General features: G+C 41.9%; 1 protein-coding gene across 2 annotated transcripts in view; it reads left to right on the top strand.

Annotated features, from left to right (window-relative positions):
- The window catches only part of GALNT11 (polypeptide N-acetylgalactosaminyltransferase 11), an 86,819-nt gene that overhangs the window by 2,661 nt on the left and 60,790 nt on the right, over positions 1-23,368 (top strand). Inside the window, exon 2 of one of the 2 annotated variants that reach the window (XM_075550210.1) lies at positions 19,560-19,648. The exons of the other annotated variant lie outside the window; for it this stretch is intronic. The gene's annotated coding sequence lies outside the window, so the exon portion shown is untranslated. The remainder of the gene's footprint in view (positions 1-19,559; positions 19,649-23,368) is intronic. 2 annotated transcript variants of the gene reach the window in all.

Raw genomic sequence — 23,368 nt, 5'->3', positions numbered from 1 at the left:
CTCTTTCTGTGGTAGAACTGAAACTGGAAGTCACCCTTATGCTTAGGAACTTCTGCTTTTGACTTGCTACCATCTTGAGTGAGCTACAGGCTCAGGTCCCAGGACTTTCATATTGCATCTGGCTGTGATTTATGCCACTCTTCCTTACTGTAAGCCAAGTTTTATTATTTCACACACTCATACACCACCCAATTCATGATTTCAAATTATACCCCTTGAAACCTTTTACTTTCCACACAAAGGCTTATCACTTTGGAATGTTTGCTTTGTCGGCAAACTCTGTGCATTATTTTGTTTCATATACAACAAAAGTTGTAAAAGCTCTGTTGTAGTTAATTTTCCTAGTTGGAAATAAAATTAGTACATGTTAGAATTTGTCCAATTCTTCCTTTTCTGCTGAAACCTGATTTTCTGAGCTTGGGTGCCGTCAGGCAGATCCAAACATGACAATTCAAGTCCGCATTGCATATTTGGGGGTTAGTTCCGGGGCATTGCTCTGGAAGTGCCAAAGTCAGGTATGGGAGGACTGACAGCCAGTAAAGGCCATATTTTCAAGTCAGCTGACTACAGATTCAGCAGTTCCAGACCACCAGCCACTCCACTGGAGAGAGATGAGGCTTTCTTCTCACGTAAAGAGTGACCATCTTGGAAACCCACAGGGGCGGTTCTACCTTGGCCTGAAAGGTTGCAATGAGTTGGAATTGACTTGAAGACAGTGGCTTATTTTTGGAGGAGGGCATAAGAGCTAATAGACTTTCGTGTATTGTGAGCAGTTGTATCGTTCGTGCTTTTAGCCCTGCTGGCATGGCGGTTACACATTGGGCTGCCGCTTAATCACACTTGGAACCTCTGGGAACTGGTGTGGCACACAGGTATCAGCATTGTTCCTCTTGGGAACGGACAGATGTGAGGGAGCTGCGGTATTATTAAGAACTTAGTCTGGTTTGGTTTTTTTTAAGAACTTCTTGTATTTTTTATGAAAGCTTACACTGCAAAGTAGGTGTCATTTGGCATTTTCTAAATAGGTGATGCAGTGACACCAGTGACATGTTTCATAATGTGTGACCATTGTCGTCATTTGTGTTCGGTTGTCCCATTTCTAGTACTGTATTTCCATGCCCCCTTTCCTCCTCACCCTGGGAGTAATTGTCCACCTTTTGGTCTCACTTAGATGGTTTCTGAATGGAGCACCCTACTCCTGGGCCACTCTGTCTTTTCCCTAAAGCATGACCTCAGTTTGGGTTTAAAGTTTAAAGAGTTTCTCAGGGCAGTCGTCTCAGGGATTCCGGTAGTCTTAAGTGAGCCAGTAAATCTGCACAGGGAGGGCACACTGAGGGTCAGGAGCCATATCCTGCTCTTTCAAGTACACCTGTGGCTCTGAAGTCAAATTAAAGACGAAAATAAAGAGATCATAGTTTCATTTATAAAAATTTAAAAGGACATATGGGGGCTGGAGGCACAGGGAATCCGGGGTGGATGATACCTTCAGGACCAAGGGTGTGAGGGGCGATGCTGGGAGAGTGGAGGGTGAGTGAGTGGGAAAGGGGGAACCGATTACAAGGATCTACATGTGACCTCCTCCCTGGGAGATGGACGGCACAGAAGGGGGGGGGGAGACTCCGGATAGGGCAAGATATGACAAAATAACAATCTATAAATTATCAAGGGCTCATGAGGGAGGGGGGAGCGGGGAGGGAGGAGAAAAAAAAAGAGGACCTGATGCAAAGGGCTTAAGTGGAGAGCAAATGCTTTGAGAATGATTGGGGCAGGGAATGTGCGGATGTGCTTTATACAACTGATGTATGTATATGTATGGATTGTGATAAGAGTTGTATGAGCCCCTAATAAAATGTTTTTAAAAATTTTTAAAGGATATGATTCAGATAATGGTGATTTCATTTGTTTGTAAAATATATATTTAGGGCTCTTGAATAAATTTTAAATTGTGGTGAGGGACAAGATTGGCTCTTTAGTGTTAAAAGTTTGCCGACCCCTGGTAGGTGTTTTAAGAATCGGAGTTTGTTCTGTATTTTCCTCCCCTTCTATCGGTGTTCAATCGTGTGGCCCTGATCACAGCAGTCAGGAGTGACAGCCAGGTACCATCTAATTCTGTCTCAGGGTAGGAGGGGCTGTGGCTCATGTAAACTAACAGCTCTTAAACTAGTTTCTCTGAGACGTTCGTTTCAAACTTAAAGGAATGGTTATCTACTGCAGGATGGATATTTTGGGGACCGTCCCCCTCACTGGCTCGCACTTGCTCAGTCATGTAAAGAGTCTCTCAGCAGGCTCTCACTGTAAATGACATCATTACACTGGAAAAGCATAAAGTATAGGGTACAAGTGAGGGCCCTTTTGTTGTGAAAGGCAGAAACTATGGCCGAGGAGGTGTTGCTGCTCAGTAATTATGTGGTTACGGGTTATGGGCACATAGTCAGGGAACTCTGGTGGTGCTGTCAGGTAAGCATCAGACAGCCAACCCAAGGTCAGCTGTTTAAATCCACCAGCCACTCTGTGGGAGAAAGATGAGCCTATATATTCCCATAAAGATTTATAACCTCAGAAAGCCTCTGTTACAATCTATCTACTACATTGTAACCCTGAGGGAAGTCTAAGCATATATCTTTCATCTTGTGGGATGAAAGTGTTTAATGCTAAAGAAACACTGGATGACTTCCACTCTGTAAAGAATGGCATCCTGGAAGTTGTTGGTCAGCTCCCTGCCAGGTGGGAAACTAAAATGATGGACATTGGCTCTGATAGGCCATACACTGAGTTCAAATTTTAGTTTCTTCCCCTTCTAGCTGTGTATCCTTAAAGCAACTCAGTTTGTCCATTTTTAAAAGAAACAATGTAAATGACAAGAAACTTGTTTTATCTTTACTTGTTTATAGTCTGGACTAGTATTTTGTTCTTTTTCAGTTATGCCTGGTTTGCCTACTTGACTAATATACTTGAGTTATCAAAATAAAACATTCAGGAGCATGATTGTAGGGTAGAGCCTAACATGGTCTTTCTCTGGATCCCAGCACCAATCTGGTTTTGGAAAACCTATTGGCTGTGGATGTGCACATAGCAGTTTTTACTGACTATGCCCCACAAACAATGGAGCCCTGTGGTGATGTTATATAAGGTGGACTACTAACCCCAAGGTCTGGTTCAAACCCACCAGCTGCTGCAAGGGAGAAAGATGAGGTTGTCTGTTCCATAAAAATGCACAATCTCAGAACAGCTATCTTCTCTCCTGTAGGGTCACTGTTGAGTTCAAAGTGACTTGACAGTAATGGGTTTGGGTTTTGGTACCCCAAAACATTTTAGTTTCTCCTCAGTTATTGGCTACCTCATAATACTTATTTCTAGTGGCGATGTTTTTTCTTTAGCTCATTTATCACCTCTTCATTTTTATTCTTTGAGTTTAGCCTGCTCTTTTAGTTAGCAGTAGAAGGAACCCTGGTGGCCTAGTTTACATGTTAGGCTGCTGACTACATATTCAGCAGTTCAGAACCACCAGTCACTCCACAAGAGAAAGATGAGGCTTTCCACGCCACACCAAACCAAAACACTAAGGGGGTGCAACAGAACAACAAGGGAACGGAGCGGCGAGGTCCCCAGGGAATGCTGAAGGTGGACATTGGGGCCAGGGCGTGGGGTCCCAACAGACTGGACTAGAAAACACTCCTAAAGGCCAACAGTCTTTGAACTAACTACAAGCTGTTCTTTCTTGTTGTGTTTTTTGTAATTGGTTTGTTGTTGTTTTGCTGTATATTGTTGCTTGGTTTTGCTCTGTCTTGTTTTTGTACATGTTATTATCTCCGCAGGTCTGTCTAAATAAGATAGGCTGGATGAACACTCTGGAGGAGAAAACAACGGGACTGATAGTTCCGGGGGGACATGGGAGAGGGGGCGATTGGGGGAAAAGTATTGGTGTTAACAAACCCAGGGACAAGGAAACAACACATGATCAAATCAGTGGCGAGAAGGGTATGGGAGGCCTGGAAGGGTGTGATCAAAGGTAATGTAACCAAGAGGAATTGCTGAAACCCAGGTGGGGACTGAGCATGATAGTGGAACAGGAGGAAAGTCAAAGGAAATAGTGGAAAGAGCTGGGAGGCAAAGGGCATTTATAGAGGTCTAGATAAAGGCATGCACATATGCAAATATATTTATATATGAGGATGGGGAAATAGATCTACGTGCATATATTTATAGGTATAGTATTAAGGTAGCAGAAGGATATTGGGCCTCCAATTAAGTACTCCCTCAATGCAAGAAGACTTTGTTCTATTAAATTAGCATTCTATGATGCTCACCCTCCCAACACAACCCCGGAAGACAAAGCAGTGACTAAGCAAATGTGGTGAAGAAAACTGATGGTGCCTGGCTATCAAAAGATATAGCATCTGGGGTCTTAAAGGCTTGAAGGTAAACAAGCGGTCATCTAGTTCAGAAGCAACAAAGCCCACATGGAAGGAGCACACCAGCCTGTGTTGAAGGGATCAGGCATCATCAGAACAGAAAATTTTATCATAGTGAATGAGAGGGGGTGTGTGGAGTGGAGACCCAAAGCCCATTTGTAGGCCACTGGACATCCCCTTACAGAAGGGTCTTGGGGAGGAGACGAGCCAGTCAGGGTGCTATGTGGCAATGATAAAACATACAGCTTTTCTCTAGTTCCTAAATGCTTCCTCTGCTCCCCCCCCCCCCACTATCATGATCCCAATTCTACCTTGCAAGTCTGGCTAGACCAGAGGACGTACACTGGTACAGATAGGAACTGGAAACACAGGGAATCCAGGGCAGATGATCCCTTCAGGACCAGGGGTGTGAGTGGCGATATTTGGAGGGTAGAGGGAGGGTGGGTTGGAAAGGAGGAACTGATTATAAGGATCTACATATGACCTCCTCCGTGGGGGATGGACAACAGAAAAGTGGGTGAAGGGAGATGTCAGACAGGGCAAGATATGACAAAATAATAATTTATAAATTATCAAGGGTTCATGAGGGAGGGGACAGGGGGAAGAGAGGGGAAAAATGAGGACCTGATGCCAGGGGCTTAGGTGAAAGTAAATGTTTCGAAAATGATGAGGGCAGTGAATGTACAAATGTGCTTTACAGAATTGATGTATGTATGGATTGCGATAAGAGTTGTATGAGCCCCTAATAAAATGATTAAAAAAAGTAAATGTCTAGAAAAAGAATGAAGGCAACATATGTATAAACATGCCTGATTCAATTGGTGTATGGATGGTGATAAGAGTTGTAAGAGCCCCCAATAAATGATTTTAAAAAAAATATGAGACTTTCTACTCATGTAAAGAGTTACATTCTTGAACTAAGAAGGGCCTACATAAGTGCTCATGGATAGGCAGACTTAATATTGTAAAAATATCAATACTACCTAAAACAATTGATAGATACAATGCAATACCCACAAACCCCAAATAAATTTTTTAAAGAACTGGAAAAACTAATGATCAATTTTATATGTGTAGGCAAAAGACCCAGGATAAGCAAAGAACTTCTTTAAAAGAAGAATGATGTAGGAGGCCTAGCACTGCCTTACCAAAAAATCACTACATAGCCACAGTAGTCAAAACAGCCTGTTACTCGTACAACAAGACATACATGGATGAATAGATAGGAACAGAAATCCAAACATAAGTGTATCAGCCTACAGGCATCTAATCATTGACAGAAAACCTGGGAAGATCCAATGGGAGAAAGACAACCCTATCAACAAATGGTGCTGGACAAACTGGATTTCCATATGCATAAGAATGAAACAAGACCACTATCTCTCCCCATGCACAAAAAATGAACTCAAAATGTATTAAAGACCTAAATGTAAATCCCAAAGCTATCAGCATCATCAGTTAAAACTGGAACAAACTTAAGGCCCTATTGCAGGGCATACATAGACTACCACATATGGTGGAGGCACACACAGCAGAAGACAAGCTAGATGACTGGAACAGGCTGAAATTACATCTCTTATGCACATCAAAAGACTTCATCAAGAGAGTAAAATGAAAGCCCTCAGACTGGGAAATTTAAAAAAATTTTTTACCAATGACACATCAGATAGAGGTCTAATTACTAAAATATACAGAACTCTTCAACAACTCAATAAGAAAATAACCAATGATCCAATTAATAAATGCAAAAAAGACATGAACAGACAGTTGACTGGAAGTGAAGTACAAATGGCTAACAAACACTTAAAAAACACTCACAATCACTAGCCATGAGGGAGGTGCAAATTAAAAGCGCCGAGTTACCACTTTACACCCAAAATGCTAGACCAATAAAAAAAAAACAGAAAACAACTAATGCTGGGGAGGATGTGGAGAGATTGGAACTCATGTTCACTGTTGATGGGGCTTGGGAGCCACATGGGTTCTTTCAGTACGTACACATGGCTCTGAAGTAAAATCGACAAATTTTAAAAACATTTTTCAGATAACGGTGATTTGTTTATAAAAATATGTTTATGACTCTCAAATAATTTGTAAGCTGTTGTGAGGGACATGATTGGCTCTTCCACTTCAAAAGTTGCCGCTCCCCCGTGTTGCAGTGATATTGCCATTGCTGGCTGTAAGCTTTTGTTTTTCCTGTCAACAAAACCCCTTGCCCTAATGTTAGTCTTAGCTGTTTTCCTGCTTATCTCTGGTCAACATTGTATTTTCATATGTACTAGTGACTGGAGGAGTGTATCTTATGCTTGCTTCCTATTATTTAGGGGAAGTTTTTCTAAGTAAGGAGTCTTATGTTCATAGTGACCTGAAGTCTGGTATAAAATGTTATTAAACTCAAATTGTTTTTAAGAAAAGTTACATTCTTGGGCACCCACAGGGTCAGTTCTACCCTGTCCTCTAGGGTCACTATGAGTCAGAATAGACTCCATTGCAGTGGGTTTGGGGGTGGGGGTGTCTTGTTTTGAGGGAATAAGAACTAACAGAGTTTTCATGTAGTGAGTGGTTATGTACTGTGGCATAGTGGTTACACATTGGGCTGTAGTCTGCAAGGTTCATAGTTCAAAACCACCACCTGCTCTATGGGAGAAAGACAGGGCTTTCTACTTCTATAAATAGTTACAGTCTTGGAATATCACAGCAGTAGTTCTGTGCTGTCCTGTAAGGTCACTTTGAGTTGGGATCGACTCAGTGGTAGTGAGTTTAGTTTTGTACTTGTGTTGATCATTATACTTAATACTGTTGTGGTTGGGTGCCAAGAAAATGACAGCAACAACAAATGCACTTCCTGGGCTGTCGGGCCATCCGGAGCAGCCTGTGGGGTGTGCAGGGAGTTTTTAAAGAAGTGATTGGTCCTAACAATGAGAAGGTCAACCTGTAGCGTAACATGTGGATCTAGAATGCAGTGAGGCCAGTGAAATAAATGCTTATTACACAGATGTGCCTCGTAGCGGATAACAGACTTTGTACCTGTCCCGGGAGGTTGGAAGCTGGTAGGTGTGGTTACTGTACTCCTCTTCTACAGGTTAGTTCCATCTACTTTCTACTTGTGCATTTGATCAGAGAGAGATGAGAAGATGCGGTCAGCCTTTGTCAACCTGCAGTCACTTGATTGGGATGATCGATCAGGCATCCCAAGTTTCGCTAGTTTAGATGTTTAGTCCCGCCCTTTCAGTTTTGATCTCTTTTTAAGCTTTTGCCTCTTTCAAAATTTGGTTTTCCTTTCGTCCATCAGCATTATTGTTCAGGATTGAACTGTGACCCCCACCCCCTCAAATCTGTTGTTCCTCTAGGCTTCTGGACATAATCCCATTTGGGAAGAGAGTTCCTTTGATAAGTTAATAAGGCCTGTTTGGGGTGTTTTAGACGCATCCTCCAGCAGATTAGGCACAGAAACAGGGAAGCACCTCAGGGGAAAGTAGAAGCCACTTGAAGATTTCCCCAGAGCAGAGAGGGACAGGAGGGAAAGGGATAGCAGATGCCTTCAATTCAGACTTCTAGCCTCCTGGACTGCGAGGAAAATTTTCATTTCTTAAAAACACCTACTTGTGGAATTTGTTATCTCATCACTAGATAACTAAGACAGGTTTTCTCTGTACTTGAGATATCATATGTAGATATGACATTTCTTAGAAGAGATTCACAACACTTAGAGTGATGCCCGAAAGGAGCCCTTCCAGGGAGCATGTGTTCGTGGAATTTGCATCGGATCTTTCTGACCTCAGTAATCCCCTTGCCTGTGATTACAAAATACTGTCAGTGGCAGAGCTTTCTTGGCTAGACAAGGAGAAGTAATATTATGTTACGTTCATGTTGTCATCACCTGGTAGTTTCACAAGGGATGTCAGTAAAAAGTACTTCTGGAAATGAATATCTGTACTCTGATGATAGTCAAGCTAAATTATCAACCTGACTTTTTTTTAATTATGAAAGGCCAGCATCTGTGTGCTGTTTGACAGTTTAGAATAAAGTATTTTTACAGGGGAGCTAGAAACTATGGAAAAGTAAATAATATTAAAAAACGAGCATTTTAAAATTCATCAAATGTCATGAAAATTATTTTATACTGAAGGAATAAGAAAGATGTCCTGTTAAAAAGAATTGTCCAAGGGAACAACAAGTGAACTAAAATCAATGGAAGGAAGGTTGTAGGATGCCTAGTGGGGCTTAATCAAGTGCAATGTAGCAGTGAGGAATCACTAACCCAAATTAAGGCCGAACATAATGGTGGGACAAGAGGAAAGTAAAAGGAAACAGAGGCAAGAACTATGAGGCAAAAGACATTTATAGAGGCCTGATTACAGGCATGTACATATGTAAATATATATATATAAATATGAGTGGAATAGAACTATGTACTCATGTCTATATATGAAGAATTAAGGTAGCAGATGGACATTGGGCTTCAACTCAAGTATTCCCTCAACACAAGAACACTTTGTTCTAACAATCCAGCATTCTGTGATGCTCATATTCCTGACAAGATCGCTGAAGACAAAATGGGTGCATGAGCAAATGTGGTGAAAGTGATAGCGTCTGAGTTCTTAAAGGCTTGAAGGTAAACAAGCGGCCATCTAGCTCAGTAGCAGCAAGGCCCACATGGAAGAAGCACACCAACCTGTGTGATCATGAGGTGTCGATGGGATCAGGTATCAGGCATCTAAGACCCAGAATAAAACCATACCCAAGGTGAATGGGAAGGGGGAGAGGCATGGAGTAGAGACCCAATGCTCATCTGTAGACAATTGGACACACCCTCATAGAGGGGTTACAGGGAAGAGATGAGCCAGTCAGGGGGCAGAATAGTACCAATGAAACACACACCTTTCCCCTAGTTCTTTGGTGCTTTCTTCCCCCCCCTATCATGACCTCAATTCTACCTTACAAATCGGATTAGACCAGAGCATGCACACTGCTACAGATAAGAGCCGGAAACACAGGGAATCCAGGATAGATAAACCCCTCAGGGCCAACAATGAGAGTAGAGATACCAGGAGAATTAGGGGCAGAAAGGGGAAACCGATCACAAGGATCAATCTGTAACCCCCACCCATGGGGTTGAATAATGGAAAAATCAATGAGGGGCCACAGAGGACGATGTAAAATATGGAAATAGCAATCTATAACTTATCAAGAATTCTTAAGGGAGGGAGGGTGGCAGAAGGAGGGGGAAGAAATGGGGACATGATATGATATCAGGAGCTTAAGTGGGAAGAGAATGCTTTGAAAATGATGTCAACATATGTGCAATTGTGTTTGACACACTGGAAAAATGTATGGATTGTGATGAGAAATGTAAGAGCCCCCAATAAAAATATTTGGAAAAAAAAAGAATTGTCTCATTTTTAGCATTTTAGTAAAGTTGGATATTAAAGGCATGAGAATTTCAGATTAGATAATGGTTCAGAGAAGAAAAACAAATTTTCAAATCATGCTTCCAGAATATTTGTTAAATATTCAAGTTTTCTTCTGAAATATTTGATAAACTAATGGAATTAAAATAGTCCTTCATTTCAGCGAGTTTCCAGCCCTTTCTGTTATGTTTGTGCATCTGGGTTTGGACGTCCTCTTGACTTCCGAAAGGCATTGAAGGGCCATTGTGGGAGGATCAACTCAGAGAGTGAGAGGGAGAATGGTTGCAAAGCGCAGGGAATGTAGTCCGTGTCACTAAACGGCCCTTGGAGAAACTGCTGAATTGGTGTGTGTGTGTGTGTGTGTGTGTGTGTAATCTCAACAGCAGTAGCAGCCCCTATGTTCTAAATGGGTAGAAAAATGGTATCTCATGGCCATGTAGAATATATGGGTAGAAAGTAGTACATAGATTAGCTAAAATAAAATACACTGCTTTCATTTTAGGGATTCTATTCCATCAGAATAGCTCAAGTAAAAATTCTGACAATGCCAAAAGATAAAGAAAAGACCATCAGGTTTCTTTGAAAGTCTTACATTTTTAATCCTCCTCCAATTTGTTGTTATATTTTAAATCGGATGGTTTTTTTAAAGAAACTATTTACCTTGATTAATAAGGAAACATACATTCTTTGTAGAAAAACATTCTAAATATTAAAGCCTACAAAGAAAATTAATCAGAAAGCCATGAAGCTAAATAGTGCCTAGCAGTTGAACCACTCATGGTTTAGGAGGGGGAGTGGCTCATTCTCCTCCCTTCCTGCTGGGGACTTGTTGGACCCACAGGACAGACAAGTGGAAGGCGACAGAGAGGAAGCCGGGCGAGTCTTTTCCCTCTGTTGTCCCCTAGTCATCCAACTTTGTTCCTAGGTCTTATTCTTTCCCTGTAATTACCAATAGCTGTATCACATTTTGTAATTACTGTAGAGTGATTACAAATAGCCAGTAGAATATATAACAGAACATTAATAGTAGTGAAATTTCAGGTGGTTTAAAAGGATATTTCTCATTACCTGTATTTTCTGATACTCGGCTCAGGAGCAGGGGTTAATATCTTGGATGGAGTCTGGGACTCCGGTGTTTCCAGTGCAAACTTTTCCTTAGGATTGTTTTTCGGAAGAAGGATATTGGATTGTGTGGTACATAAATAGACTGTGACTGGGAGACTGATGGAGTTGGTTTCACTTTAATCTATAGGGTGACATTGCATAACAGGCATTCTTTTCCTGAGCTTTCCATACTATTAATTTAGAAATGCAGTGTCGGGGCATTGTGCTATGTGTCCTTCACAAGTAGTGTCCTACACTTTGAAAAGCATCTGAAAAGGTATCCTAACTCAAAGTCTTGTGCTAATCTCTAATCTGATGATGTTGTTGGACTTTAAACTGACAACGTTTCATGAGATTTTGGACCTTTGAGGCCTACATAGTTCCAAAAAACATTTTTGATAAAGTATGTATGTGCTTAATTATGTCCATTTTCCAGTTTCCCAGTGTCAGCTCTTTTGATTAAGCATCATAGTCTCTGCTTAAGGGGCCTTCTTGCCCCCTTAACTTAAAACTTTCATTTATTTTTTGCCATCTTAGACAGGATTAACCAAAGATAACGTCTAGGGATTAAAACCTTAACTTCCCATGTTCTTCCCAGAAAACAATTGAATAAACAGTGTGACTTTATCTGACCTCTGGCTGTGCAGCTACAAGCAATTTTTACGAGTCCTACTGCTCAGAGGAACAAAGATGGAAACGGGCTAGGCCTACTGCTTATTATGCCATTCACTTCTTAATGTTAACCCAATAAAAGATTCTGTATAATTCCATATAGCATTGTTTACTTAAATACAAATAGTTGCATTTATACCTTTAGGACAGTTTTTTTTATCAGAACCCCAATGAACAGTAGTGACAGAATTATTAACTATATTTGAATCTGGCCTTGGACATCGTTATCACACCACTCTTATAATTTCATAATAAATGAAAACTTCCATAAGTTGTTATTTTCTTTGCCAAGTTGTGCAGTGTGTTATTTTTATATTTAGCAAAAGTCACTCCTGCTAAGGAGAAAAATCTATAATTAGTCCAATTAACAGATAACCAAGACATTTATACTTGCATTTTAGCTTCAAGACAATTGTTGTTGTTGTTGCAGATTTTACACACAATGGATAAGAGTTATAACCCAAGTAAAGTTCCAGGCACGCCCTTTCTGGTTGAGAAGGAGGTTTTTTTGGTTTTTTTGTTGTCTTCCCATGGTGCTGGAGTTCAATGAGTGTCATTGGTGAAAACCACCGATCCTGTCAGCCCAGTGAGAGTGATCTGCGCTGACTTTAGATGAAATAACAAGCACTGCCAGCTTGGCCAGAAACATGCGTTCAGGAGTCTCAGGAGAAATTACTAGGTCTCTGATGGAGACTGTCCTTGTAATCTCTAGAGACAACCTGCTTAAGGTAGACACACCCAAGAGAAATGTATACATATTTTTTACTATCTGTTGAAATATAAACACAACTTTTCCTTTGATTGTGCAAAGGTTTTAATACTTAATTATTTTCTTTTTTCTAATGCTTTTAAAAAACATTATAATTCGTGCATTGGTTCCTTCCCAAGAGTCCTCTGCTCTGAATCTGAGCCCTGTCTGGTTTGATCGGCTCCCGAGGGGTCTGACCTGCTCCTTTAAGGCTACAGCTACGGTCTCAGAAACCCACAGAGGCAGTCTGTCCTGGTGTATGTGTACCGCTACGGCCCTTTCACTTGTTTCTCCAGGCTCTGTGAACCTCTTGAGTAATTTCTATTAATCCTGATCTTAAAAAAACAAAAACAATTTGTTTTATTCCCTTTCATGCCCCCTCCCAGCTGAAACCCAGCACAGCTTTTTGGGCCTCGTGGTGAACACAGCTGTGCTCCTCCGACATGAAAAGCCCAGCCATTGCTGGCAGTCCCTTCAAGTGGGGTGATGAGTTTAGGGACAAAAGCAGAGGCTTTCCCAGAGTTCTGCAGAGCAGGGAGCCAGCGTCTGCTGCCACTTTCTGCTCTTTACAGGTGAGAGCAGGCAGGCAGCGTCTCACAGACGAGGGGATGATGGTGGCTGCTGCCTGCGGTGAATCAGGGACAGAGACCACAGCTAACAGATCCAGGCAAGCCAGGGAGGCTTTGCCCAAGAAGCCAAGTAGATGCGTAGGGCTTGGAGCCACCACAGATCTTTTTTTTTTTTTTTTTAATTTTACAAAGGGATCCTGGAGTACAGGCAGAACCAGGGGTGTTACAGAGAATGCTCTGAGCTGCCAGGAGTGGAGAGAGCACTTTCCAGTGGCAAAAGTCTTTTGTACAGAAATTCACTGAGCAGCCAAAAAGTGTGACCCAAAAGATGTAAAACAAACCAAGAAAAGATGGTTATTTGAGCTGTTTTGTGTGTGTTTTTTTAAAAAAAAATATTGGGGGCTCGCACAATTCTTATCACAACCATACATATATCTATTGTGTAAAGCACATTTGTACATTTGTTGCCATCATCATCCTCAAAACATTTGCTTTTTACTTGAGCCTGTAATATCAGCTCCTCATACTACCCCTTCCTCCCCACTCCCTCTCCCTCATGAACCCTTCGTAATTCATAAAATTTTATTATTTTGTCGTATCTTACACTGTCTGACGTCTCCCTTCACCCAATTTTCTGTTGTCCATCCACCAGGGAGGAGGTTATATGTAGGTCCTTGTAATCTGTTCCCCCTTTCTACCCAACCTTCCCTGCTCCCTCCCGCTATCGCCACTCTCACCACTGGTCCTGAAGGGGTCATCTGTCCTGGATTCCCTGTGTTTCCAGTTGCTATCTGTACCAATGTACATCCTTTGATCTAGCCAGATTTGTAAGGTAGAATTGGGATCATGATAGTGGGGCAAGGAAGCATTAAAGAACTAGAGGAAAGTTATATGTTTCATTGTTGCTACCCTGCACCCTGCCTGGTTCCTCTCCTCCCCACAACCCTTCAGTAAAGGGGTACCCAGTTGTCTAACAGATGGGCTTTGAGTCTCCACTCTGCACTCACCCTCCTTTCCAATGATATGATTTTTTTTGTTCTTTGATGCCTGATACCTGATCCCTTCGACACCTTGTGGTCACACAGGCTGGTGTGCTTCTTCCATGTGAACTTTGTTGCATCTGAGCTAGATGGCCACTTGTTTACCTTCAAGCCTTTAAGACCCCAAACGCTATACCTTTTGATAGCCGGGCACCATCAGCTTTCTTCACCACATTTGCTTATGCACCCATTTGTGTTCTTGCATTGAGTGAGTACTTGGGCGGAGCTGCGTTTTCACTCTCTCAGTAAGATGCAGACAACTAGGAGGGAGTGCCACTTACAGTGAAATCATTCAGGTGCTCACCTCATCTGCAGATTAGAGCTATAATTACATGCAAATGCACACTACATAATTTTTCTGAGTTAAAAACCATTAGTTCCCTTCCAAAGAAGAGACTATATAAAGTTACTAGAAGGAAAAAGTAAAGAAAAACACCTTTTATATGCTGAACTTGCAGCGTGTTTCTTGGAAGCAAAGATTAACTGCCCATTCAAAAACACATTCCGGTTCCCAAACCTCTGGGTGAAACTACTCAAAGTCCTGCAACAAAGATAGAGCTCAACAGGTCATCTGTTTTAAACAACACTGCAAAGCAGATAAACAAAAATTTAAAAAGGTAAAAGACCTTCGGAGACAACACGAAGGGGACAGTGCAGAAAATTAACCCAGGAGAACTGAAAACCAAACCAGACCTTTTCTGTGTAAGCTGTTTAAAGTTGTTAATTATTTTTACAATAAAAACAAAAGCACAAACACAAAGAAGTCTACCTCCTAAGGTTTAAACTTCTGTCAAGTGCCCTGGCAGGTTAGATTAATGATCTATTCAGTTAATCCAACCAAATCCCAGGTTTGTGCCTAAAACCACTCAATGTTCTTAAAAAAGTACCTCACAAAGGTTTTATATTTATAAACCAAAAATGCTTGGTCCTGGTTAGCCAACTTTTAGCCAACAATTTAAACCCACTAACAACAAACAAAAAGATAACCACAGCCAAAGGAACACTTTTTGTCCAGACGTCAAGTTAGTCAGGTCTGTGACTGAGAGGCTAATAGCCCAGTCACTGGGAGGGGGAGAGACAGAAGGGTTGAAGGGGAAACATAAAGATGCTCATGTACAAAAAGCCAAAGAACCAGACAGACAACACCAAAAGAGAGACCACCAATTTACACAAAAAGACAGACAGCCGTGGCTAACCAGATTTTCCAGAATTGTTAAGGTGCAGCTTGTAAAGACAAGCAGCCCCCTTATCAAGGTACCAGACTTCCTAAGCGGCATCCTGGTGAGAAGGTGCTGAGGAGAGTTGTGGGCTCATCCATCCCCCACCTCTAGCCAAACAGACCAGCCTCGTAGTCAGACTGACCTCCGGAGGTTTCACACAGAATACTCCATCTGATTTCCAGCATCCCCCGGCAGCCTCTCGGCTGGGAGAGTAGGATTCTGAGCCCTGAAAGTTTTATCAGGGGCCCTTCCCGAGAGGTCCCACCCTTCCAGGAGCAGCTGCCAGTGGAGGCAGCAAGACACAGTGGCTTTCCCAGCCAATGCACCAGGTTCAAATAAATGCCAGCTACTGCAATGTCTTGAAGCTTAGAAGTCTTTTACTCAGTTATAACCGGACTGCGAGAATGTAAGAGTGACTGCTTGATTGCAGTCCTGAGTGGGCATTTCAGTCCATCTTCAAAGGCAAAACCTCATTTGTCATTTGTCTAGGACTTAAGCAAGTGTGGACAGAAGTAGAAAGCAAAATTAATGTTATTATTCTTCAGAGTTAGTGAGCATTACAGGGTACAGCATTGGTTATAACATCCTGGTTAAGAAAATAAAAATAGCAATATCCTGGTTCCTGACCAAAAGGAACAATATTATTAATTACAATGTTCTGATCTCTAGAGCACAAGAGAATATTTTAAAATCAATCACTAGTGGGACGTTCCGAGATGGGAGTGGGAAGGAGCATTACATGGCTAGTGCTAGTCTGTCTCAGGCCTAACTGGCCTTGTCGGTTTCCGAGACTAAATCTTTATAGAAGTAGAGAGCCTCATTTTTCTCCCTTGGAGCAGCTGGTGGTTTCAAACTGTTGATCTTGAGGTTAGCAACCCAATGCGTAACCCACCAGACCACCACGGTTCTTTATGACTTGGGTTATAAAGAACTTTAGAACTCAAAGTGGCATGCTTGCTCTTCAACACTTTGAGGAAGTTTGTACCTCAAACTTTACCCAGTGGAATGCATTGCTGATGTGTTGACTGCTGCTTTCCTGAACACTGGATGGAAGCAAGAAGTCCTTGACTACTTCAGTGTTCTCTCCATCTACCTTGATGTTATCGATTGGTCCAGGATTTCTGTTTTCTTCACAATGAGTTGTAAATCATACAGAAGTCTGTAGTTCTTAATCTTCATCAGCTAGTCCTTGAAATTCTTGCTTTCAGCAAGCAAGATTGTCATCTACATTTCAAAAAGTGTTAACAAATCTTCTTCCAATCCTGCTTCCTCCTCCTTTATAGATTCTAGCTTCTTGGATTATTTGTTGAGTTTAAAGATTGGATAAGTATGGTGATTGAATAAGTATGGTGAAAGGTCTGATGTATTCCTTTCCTGATTTTGAACCACGTAATATTCCCTTGTTCAATGACTGCCTCTTTGTTCACGTACAGGTTCTGTATGGGCACAATGAAGTGTTTGAAATTGCAATTCTTAATGTTATCCATAGTTTGTTATGATCCACATAGTCGAATGTCTTATATAATCAAAAAACACAAATATATGTTTTTCTGGTATTCCTTGCTTTTAGCCAAGATCCATCTGACATCAGCTGTGATAGTTCTTTGTGCCAAATCCTCTTCTGAATTTGTCTTGATTTTCAACAATAGAAAATTTTTACCTCTAATTCTGGTGCAGCAGAGGCAAGCCCTGTGGCATACTGGGTTACAGATGGGGCTGCTAACTGCTAGGTCAGCAGTTGAAAATCCCCAACCCACTGCTGAAGAAAGACGAGGCATTCCATAGAAGAATTATGATCTCTTTCCTATCATATAATAGGGTGGCTATAAATCAGCACAGAGTCTATTGCAGTGAGTGTGAGAGTTAAAGTTAGAGAAAAAAAAAGAGTAGGTTAGCAGGTAACACCAGCGAGAGAGCCCGATAGCAACACAAGTGGTTTGGATGGAATCTAACTTGTGATCAGAACACACAGAGTTTATATATTTTCATACTGAACTAGATCTTTTGGGGTAGTCTTTCTTTCATGAGTACTTTCTATTATTCAAGGAGCCCTGGTAGAGTAGCAGCTATAGATTGGGTTGCTAACGGAAAGGTCAGCAGCTCTAAAGCATCTGCCTTTCCGCCGGAGAAAGGCAGGCGGTCTCCTCCCATAAACAGTTATAGTCTCAGAAGTCCAGAGGCAGTTCTGTCCTGTAGGTTCACTATGAGTCAGCATTGAGTTTGCTTTGTTTTGTTATTTTTCCCATTACTCGGGTCACAAGATAATTGCATGATGTTAATATCCACTTTACCAGCGACTCTCAACCTGGGGGTCAAACAGCCCTTTCACAGGGGTCGCCCGATTCATCACAGTAGCAAAATTACAGTGATGAAGTAGCAACGAAAATAATGTTACGGTTGGGGGGTCACCACACCCTGAGAATCTGTATAAAAGGCCGCGGCACTGGGAAGGTTGAGGACCGCTGCTCTAGAGCCATCAGACAAAGCCGGACGAGGAGCATTTCTGAGACACAACCAACCCCTTCCTTCCTCGTGTGAGTGACCCCCAGGCAGAGCCGTCCAGCTAGCCTTGCAGGTCAACAAATCAGCCAGCATCACAAGTGTCCTTGAGCAATGCCAAAAGTTACAAAAGTTCCACAGAGGCACAAGTCACCCCACGAACAAGGAGTTTAGATTCCTGTTGGGTGTCATTGAGTCAGTTCTGACTCAGTACTCCAGTTTCCATCCAAGGCAAGCAAGTTCCCCAGTTGAAGCTGCCCTCCCTAAGCTAACTAAGGAAGTGGTAGGAATTCACTTTCAAACACTGTGCCCTAGGGCAAACCTTTTCACTTTGCCAGTCAGTGATCAAAGAGAACTCAATGGAGACAGAATCTATGGGGAGACTCAAACATGGATATAGGGCTCCCACTGTAAATTATACCCTCTTGAAAATCCTGTGCGGAGAACTTAAACTCTAAACCACTCTGGTCCCATGCCAATCTCTTGAGTGTTGTTAGCTGCTGTCAGAACATTGACCAGTCGCTATACCTGAGTTCATTGTGCCTCTACTGTCTATTCCATTTTGTTGAGGATTTTCCTAGTTTTTGCTGGCCCTCTACTTAACCAGATATGGTGGTCTTTCCAAATGGCATGTGCATAGTAAACAAGTTTCACCATCCTCAGTTCTAAGAAACAGTTTATTGAATCTAAGACTGATTGTTCTTTTGGCAAGATATTGTCAGTATTGTTTACCAACAGCATACTTGAAGTGCATCAAACCTTATGTCTTCCTTTTCCATTATTCAACTTAGCAAGCTGTATGAAGTGATTGAAATTCTTGGGTAAGACACACCTTAGCCACGAACGTGACATATTGAGGCAGACTAGCAAAAGAAACCCCATCTTTGTAAGCTGCTAAATAACTTGCCCGTTCCTCCTGCCCATCTCAGAAAGTTGGCTTCTAGGTGACCTGCCTGTTCTCCCTCCCCTTATGGGAAAGTCTCTGCTGGTGATTAATTTTAGAATGTACTCCCATGTTCCCAGGTTCTGGACACTACAGTTAGTTTTGACTAGTCTTCAGTGTATCATTTGTTCTGATTCAGTATGGTTCCCTGTGATGCTGTAATGTGAGTGGTGTAATCTTGTCATGATAACCAGGAGGTGACAACATAATTTTGTTATGGTAACCAGGATGTTATACTCAATTTTGTTATATGTTTACTCTTCTCGAAGTTACAATTGATTCATTAATTTTGCTTTCTGCTTCTGTTCATGCTTGCTTGAACCCTAGACAGGTGATACATGAGTTTTTCAGCCTTAAAGATGGACTAAATGTGGACTCGGGACTCTAATGAAAGAATCACTTTTAGATTCTAGCAGTCTGGTTATAACCAAATAAACTCTTCTAAATTATCAAGACATTATAGTGATCGTCATTATTCAAATTCGTAACGGTCTCAAATAGCAAAGATGATAGATGGCATTCCTGTGATTACATTATAGGCTCTGTCTATAGCACACTGGAGCAGAAGACTCTCATGGCTGATTTGATGGATTTAGGGGCTAGTTGGAGAACCTCCTTCTAGTGTCTACAGTAGCCTCTAGCTGACAACAAAAAACCCGGTCCTTCATCTTATAGCCGCAAGGAGATGAATTCTGCCTAAAAGTACTTGGATGAGATTCTTTCCCACTCAACCCTTCACAAGATTGCTACTTGCCTGACACTTTGATTCAAGCCTTGTGAGACCGAGCAGAGGACAGAGCTAAGCAATGCTCAGACTACTGATCCATGTGAACTGAAAGGATGTATCTTTTGTTAAAGCACCAAGTAATTGCTGCACGTAGCTTTTACTAGGTGCCATCAAGTCCGTTCCAACTCATAGCAACCTTATCTTTATTCAACAGAACGAAATACTGCCCAACCCTGCACCATCATCACAATTGTTCTCTGTGAGCAGAAAACTAATACAAGGATATGCCCTTTTGTCTGTGATGTAAGTTGCAATTACTATTTCTCATTTGTGTTTTTACTTTCTTACAGTGTCTTTTGTTAGACAGAGGTTTTGGTTTTTTTAAAAATAAATAATATATATATATATATATATATATATATATATATACACACCAGTTTATCTGCTTTCTCATGCATTATTTCTGCTTTCAGTCATAGTTTCAGGAATTCCGCCCACTCCTTGAAAATAGAGGTATTAACCCATATTTTCTTTCTCGTGCTTGCATGGTTTCATAGTGACCCTATAGGACAGGACAGAAGTGTGAGTTTCCTAGACTGTAACTTGTTACAGGAGTAGAGGGCCCACCTGTCTCCCACTGAGCAGCTGCTGATTTCCAACTGCTGACCTTGCAGTTAGCAGCCCAATGAGTAAGCACTAGGCCATTAGTCAGCATAGACTCAGTGGGAATGTGATTTCATCTTTTATATTTAACCTTCCAGTTTGTATCAGGTGTATCATAGTGATTGGTTTGAGGAATGAGTTCAGTTTAATCTTTTCTGTACGGTGAAAGAGTTGTCTCATTACCATTTATTAAAAAATCATTCATTTACTTGCTGATTAGTGATGTTATCTCTGTCTATTCTAAGTTCTGTACATAATACGTAATTGGATCTTGTACAAATGGCATGGGGGTGGTGACTTGCCTGCTCTGACTTCTTCCCAAGGGAACATGCAGCCCATCTTTCCATTTGTTCAAGTCTACCCTTGAAGCTATCTGGAATGTCTCGTGGCTGTCCTCATGTTTCAGACATTTCTTAAATTTTCACTTTGTATTTTAAGTAAGATGTTTACATTGACAGTCACAACTGAGCTCTGTTTGGCAGTGTGGGGGTTTTAATCATTGCCAGGTGACTCTTTTGTTTCGGTTTTTGATTTTGTTGTGGTGAAAATAAGCCTAACAAAACCTGCCATCTCAACAGTTTCACTAGGTAGAATCACCAACCTTCATTATATTCTTCCAGTTGTGCAACCATTCTTGGTATAGTTTCCCACACCATTCCACCACCACATGGTAAATTCAACAAAAAAGCTCATTCAAAAGTGCTTTACACCTCTCTTACCATTGGTGCCCACTGAGAAGCGGTGGTTTCTATTGTTCTGATATGGTGTCGCTAAGCCAGTCAGTTATAATTTATAGTGGCGCCGTGTGCAGTAGAACAACACAAAATACTGTTTGGTCCTGCTCATCCTCAAAATCATTGAGCCCACTGTTTCAGACCTTACGTGAGTTCATCTTGTTGAAAGCCTTCTTTTTTGACATGCCCTTCTCCAGGGATTAATCCTTTCTGATAACATTCCTAAAATCTGTGAGATGAAACTTTGCCATTCTGGCTTCCAAAGAGCATTCTGGATGTACTTCTTGTTTGGGCCAGGTCCAGACCATGCAGCCGCTTCCCCCAGCTCTCCCGAAAGATAGCCTGCTGGACTGTGCGGCCTCTTCCCCCCCCCCCCCCCCTCAAGGCCAGAGCTGGACTGTGCAGTCCCTGCCTCCAGCATTCCAAGGAGCTTATCCCAGGACCAGATCTGTACAGCCCTTCCCTTAGTGTTCAGGGATGACTTACTTACAGACCACATCCTGACTCAGACCCTGCAACTGCAGCCCCAGAAAGCCTGCCTTCCTTTTATCAGCACATACGTCCTTGGCTCAAGCCCGATATATGTCCCACCGCCTCACTGCAAGGCATGATTTCCCTGACCTAACTTGTTGGGTCTCGGAACCCGCCTGGAGGTTCAAGATGCCCCCGTCCCTTTCTCTGCTCTCTTGGAAGTTCTTTCCCTGCCTCAGTAAGACCTTTCTCAACTCCACATTCCTGGCTAAATTCTATCTCTGTTTCGCTTCTTCGTTTCCAACCTCTCATCTTAGTACCGAAAGACCCAGGACCGACAGGAGGGACGTCTGTCGCCCTGGCCTTCCTCTGGCCGGTGCTCAGCCCCGTCCTCTGTTTTGAACCTCTCACTTCTTCCAAGATAGATTTGTTCCTTCTGGCAGTCCATGATCTATTCAGCATTCTTCACCAAGACATAATTAAAATGTATGGATTCTTCTTCGGTCTTCCTTGCTCATTGTTCAACTTTATTATGCATATGATGCATATGATAGAATAGGTTGGGTCAGGTGTACCAGAGTCCTCAGTGTGACATCTTTGCTGTTTACCATGTTACAGAGATGTAACGTGCAGATCTGTCCAGTGCAGTACATCATGTGATATTTTTACTGTAGCTTTTATGGGTGTTGATTATGAATCCAAGTAAAATTAAATCTTTGACAGCTTGAATATTTTCGCCACTTATTACGATGTTCCTTGTTGATCCAGTTTATAAGGATTTTTGTTCTCCTTATGTTGAGATAATCCATACTAAAGGCTGTAGGTTGTCATTGGTCTTCATCAGTAGGTGCTTCAAATCCTCTTCGTTTTTCAGCAAGCTAGACTGGCATGTGCACATCACGGATTGTTAAGGAATCTTCTTCAAATCCTGACGCTGCCACTCTTCTTGTTATCTAGTTTCCTGAATTATTTGCTTATAGTATACAGATTGGATGAAAGGCTACATCGCTGATGCACAACTTTCCTGATTTCAAACTATGCGGAATCCAGTTGTTCTATTGAACAGCTGCCTCTTGGTCTATGTACAGGTTCTGCATAAGCACAAGTAAGCGGTGCTCTGTCTTCCATCTTACTAGAAGTCTGTACCTTAACTTGTAATATCATATGCTTAACAGGGGTTGGTTTTTATAGCGTGAGTTGTACATAACTCAGGTGTTTGTCATGTGGAGAGTACTAACAAACCACTTAACTGTAAGTATGGTTTGTGAGTTCTGTGAACGGTTGCAGCGAACTTCATTTACTCAGCTAGCTCTCGTCCATGTGTTTGTAGTGTTGTACTATCATTGGCTCGTCTCTCAAATCTCAGTGGCAGGCATCGTCCTATCCAGCTCACTCTGTCGTGTGCAACAATTATTCAACTCAAAGAAGGCTCTGGTGTCTTATGCACACGCTTCCTTACGTCTTCATTCCTCCACGTGCTCCCCTCTCGTCGCTGACAGAAATCTACACTGGATCATCATCGTCATCTCACACAATGTACCTTCCACTCCCTTGCCCCGTTCTCCTTCCAGCAATCCTGCAAAACCCACTTCTCAGTTTGCAGAGCATCTGCCCCTCAACTATGTCCAAGGAACATAAAACAGTACTAGCCTGACTCAATTAAAATTCTCCATGCACAACTGGCTAGGCTTCTGTTCATTTAACTTTTGAAAACTATGTTACATTAATATATAACTGAAGTTTTGTTTTTTTTACCCCTTCTTGTTTATGATTAAGAAGGTTGGTTCACTGGTTATTTTGTATTAACTGACCCTACATGTTTGCTTTGACGTGCCTTTTAAATGCTTTCAGCTTTGGATGTTGACAGCAGAAAGGATTTTTACCCGCAGAAAGCAACTTGCAGTTTCTAGCCCATTGTTTGATCGTTCATATAGATTCCACAAAGGAACTGGAGCTTCCTTCTAAAGGTGAGGTCTATGAGGCCAGCAAAATGCATTCATTTTGCTCTTAGATATTGACAGCAGGGAGGCCAGCAGCCAAGCACTGGATAACCCCACCTCAACAAGAGAAAGACAAAGCAAACAGTCAGAGTGCTTGTGGGGGGTTTTAGGTTCACTGCAAGTCACTGCGTTTTATGTTCCCCTTATTGTGTCTG

The sequence above is a fragment of the Tenrec ecaudatus genome, chromosome 5 (assembly GCF_050624435.1).
Source record: "Tenrec ecaudatus isolate mTenEca1 chromosome 5, mTenEca1.hap1, whole genome shotgun sequence".
Taxonomy (NCBI): Eukaryota; Metazoa; Chordata; class Mammalia; order Afrosoricida; family Tenrecidae; genus Tenrec; species Tenrec ecaudatus.
This window is presented reverse-complemented; position numbering and strand designations above follow the sequence as displayed.